This window comes from Rosa rugosa, chromosome 3, assembly GCF_958449725.1.
Source record: "Rosa rugosa chromosome 3, drRosRugo1.1, whole genome shotgun sequence".
Classification (NCBI taxonomy): Eukaryota; Viridiplantae; Streptophyta; class Magnoliopsida; order Rosales; family Rosaceae; genus Rosa; species Rosa rugosa.
This window is the reverse complement of record NC_084822.1, coordinates 16,956,262-16,960,194: the sequence shown is the minus strand read 5'-3', so window position 1 is coordinate 16,960,194 and position 3,933 is coordinate 16,956,262. Positions and strand designations below refer to the sequence as shown.

The 3,933-nt window shown below is 34.8% G+C and overlaps 1 long non-coding RNA gene across 1 annotated transcript; it reads left to right on the top strand.

The window, feature by feature from the left end:
• The first annotated feature begins 1,655 nt into the window (after positions 1 to 1,655).
• On the top strand, positions 1,656 to 3,408 carry LOC133735145 (uncharacterized). Its single transcript, XR_009858777.1, has 3 exons — positions 1,656 to 2,175; positions 2,419 to 2,484; positions 3,087 to 3,408. It is a non-coding gene; the product is annotated as an uncharacterized LOC133735145 (long non-coding RNA).
• Positions 3,409 to 3,933: the final 525 nt, after the last annotated feature.

Below are 3,933 nucleotides of genomic sequence, written 5' to 3'. Positions count from 1 at the left end.
GTAGTTGAAGTCCAAGTTCAATTTATATTGTTCAGATGGGAATTTTTTTTTTTTTTTTTGATAATGGATTGATTTGAGTAAACCTATTTGATGTTGCATTGTAATTGAAGCTGATAGAGTCTTGCTGAGTAAAGGTTTGTTCTTGTCATTTATCCTCATTATAATAAATGTAGACCTGGAAATGTTGGGTTTGGTTGTGATCATTATCATATTAATGTGTAAAACTCTTTCTACTTTTGAAAGTTAGATCATCTTTTATGGAAAGGGAGTGGTTACACTGATTATGAAATTCAACTTTGCATGTCGATATTGGCTTATTATTTTTAACTTTTTAATTGAAATTATGACCGTGAATATTTTTGTATCTGAGGACTTTTACTTGTTAAAACATGCTACAATGTTGTCTCCATTTGAATTTGCCATTTTTTAGAATAATATAATGCTTATAGATTTTTAGCTGTAACGCTTCCCTGTTGATATCGACCTGTATTGCAGATTTGTGTGTTTTTCCAGAACTTAATTGTTTCATTTGGTATCAGTAACATGCTTTTAACTTTTTATCTTTATTTGTTTGTCTCCTGTCCAGAAACAGAGAAGTAGCTCAAAGTTGTCTCTACAGAGTTGGGTTGGGGAAGTTCTGGGAAGAATGCTAACTCTTCGAGTAGTCACTCTTTATCAATTGAGAACAGTAGTGAAGGAGAAATGGGTTCTGCACTCAGACGAGTTTGCCATGAGATCCACCAACCAATCGTTCCTCGAAAGCGGCCTCTATAAAACCCAACAAAAGGGAAAGATTTGGGTTTTGATTTGATTGGGTTTATGTTACGTTTCTGTTAATTTGATAGGGTTTTCATATTATGTGAACTTTCACAGGTTTTAGTCTAATTTTGGCTTTATAAATCATCTAAATGCTTTCGATGTCAGGATGTCAGGATGCTGATTAACTTGAATCTCTTCCCCTTTAGTTCTCGGACAAAAGTTACAGCAGTACCACACTTTTAGTTGCATATGGGATTTATGTGTTTTGATTAGTTCTCATCAAAACTGTTGGTCCGTCGATGTTGGTCCCAGATTGCAATTCCGTGCTTCCCATGATCTCAAGGTGCCTCTTTTGCCTCTCTCTCTCTAACTCTAACTCTGCTTCCATTTCACTCTTGTAATTGGTGTATTTTTATGTGCTCAGATAATGAATTTTATGTGTGCTTGCTATCCATCATATCGTTCTTTACATAGGCCAAGTAAAAATGGGACACTTGAAGGTTAGCCTTTCTTATAACAGTTTGGATCTCCATAATCGACACCATTTGTATTTCACATCCTTTTTTTCCCCCCTTTATCTTTGTTTCCTCCCTTAATTAGTCTATATTTCCTGGAGGAGTTCATCTATATAACAGGTGTGCTCATCTATATATCATGCGATCCCAATATTACAATGTCAGGTGGTTTCACCTTTTCTTGGTAGGGTCTGTGCTGCTGTGAATAATATTCTTTAGAAAATGAAAGTTGAGATAAGGTAAGTTAATTTCCACTGTAAAGTTGGAACAATTTTATATTACCTTTACCTCTGTGTTACAGTTCATTGAACTAACATGAATCAACAACCATATCTTTGTTTCTTTTCAGTTAAGGATACTTCAATATGCACTAGTTGAGTTTATGTTGGTTGGCTAGGGGTCAACTTTGTTCTGTACCATTTTTGTTTTTCAGTTTATATGTTCTGTACCAACTCCATCTTGTGGAGTTGTTGAGTGGAGAAAGTGGATAATATGATGAGTTTTCCTGCTAGCAGATCAGAAGTGTTTCCAAGTGTTTCAGCAACTTACAAATCAAAGATTGTATAAAACTAATAATTTGCATTATAAACTATAAACCCGCAAGTAGAAGCAGTATTAGGAATACTTGGGACATAATCAAGATTCAAGAACTAACCGAGATTTGGTCTTGCTGTGGCAGTATTATGAATTTGACTGCTTCTCAAACTTGACTCTTGTAGAGTCAACCAGTTTCTTATATTAACTGCCTTTCAAAATATCAAATTGCAATGTTTCAGTTCTGATTTCTTCAACTCTGATTCCATATATATATGCAGTGGTATAGCGTGCAGGAGGTTCAAAAGTCATGTTATGCAGCTTGAAGCCCTATTGAGAAGAGTGGCGCCAATGTTGACAGCAATAGGTTTGGTTCCATCATTTCTAGCAACAGATTTTGATTATGGCTTATTGGTTTACTCTACAAGTAAGGAATGTTGCGTGGTCTGCATGATTTAGATGCTTGTGTGTTTTGATGTGGACATCCATATGTGGTTGCATCTATTAAGTTTTGGATTAAGATGCTGCTATGTAATGCGTTTTGTAATTTAATCGATTAATAGTAGTGTTATATTGCTCACTTGCACTAATGTAAAACTTTTGATATCAGGTTGAGGACTAGCAAAAGAAAGATCAAAAGGCCAATAAAGTACATTAACTACCGGGATTATACACGGTAATTACTTTTGCTTATGTCCTAAGTTTGGGATCGTAGAGATTACATTTCGAAATATGACTGCTCTACAAGGGCAAATCACATAGTTCCAGATGGAACTTTGTTTTGCTTCTTTCTTTTGCCTCTGCCACAATTCATGATTTGCCTTAAGAAAATCTGTCTTAGTTATTATGGTATAGGTGATATGTGGGCTGAGTTTCAAATAAGTTTATAGCTTAGAAAATGGAATCAATAATACCATGGTATGGTATTTATGCAATTGAGAACTTTCTATGAAAAGGCTAGAAGGTTTTTGGTGCCATGGCCTCTACTTATTACGTTCTAAATTTTGCTTGTGTTTCCAAACAACTGATCTTGTAAGTTTTTTCACTGATAATTTGCTTACTGTCTCCAACTATGTGTGATTCAAATTCATTTATATATATGTGGGAATTTGATTTTGTCAACCCCATAAAGAAAATGCAGTAATATAAAATGGTTTTTTTGTAGTAGTGACATCTTTGCAGACTTTGAAGTTCCTTTAGATGATGGCAAAAAGAAGAAAGCCATAACATCAATCGGAATATTAACAGCAGCACTCCTGCTTCTGCTTTTGGTTGCAGGTATTATGTGGAGTAAGGGCTACATAGGAGGAAAGATCGCTGCAGATAAAGGTTTGAAGCTTGTTAAAGTCTAGTGTGGTCAAAGTCGTAACTAGTATCTTGTATCTCCTAAGAATCAAGTTTTGCCTTGTCCACAATGTCTGAATAGTTCAACTGTTGGCTCAATCATTATGTAACTGTTGGCTAGGTTTAGAGTTGGAACTATGAATTGTATTTTGGATGATGTTGATGCAATGAAACATAGGCATCATTTTGAATGCTGATTTTAGTCCAATTTTATGGTTTTGATGATTGTAGATGAATGATGTTGAAATTGTTGAAAGGCAACAAATATATATATGCAGGTTTCACAATTTATGTTGTATCAAGAAAATAGAAACAACATAAACAAATGATCATCTGTTGTTTCTACCAAGTTCAAACAACATAAAAGTAGAGTTCAAAGAGCTCTCAGACAACAGACGTAAGTGGTTGATATGTTATTTCTACCTACTTCAAACAACATAAAAGTAGAGTTCAAAGAGCTCTCAGACAACAGAAGTAGGTGGTTGATATGTTATTTCTACCTACTTCAAACAACAGAAAAGTGGAGTTCAAATAGCTCTCAGACAACAAAATCACAATTATCTGTAGTCCAAACAAATCTCAAACAACATAACTTACGATATAAATGTTGTTGCATACGAAATCAGTCGACATATAACTGTCATTGTACTTTAAATCAGACGACAGAAACAACATAAATATGTAGTGGTATGGTGTTTCAGACGACAGAAAGACCCCGATTCTTCAATATTAGGTACTTCAGACGACAGTACCTTAAACTGAATCTGTCGTCTGAGTGCAT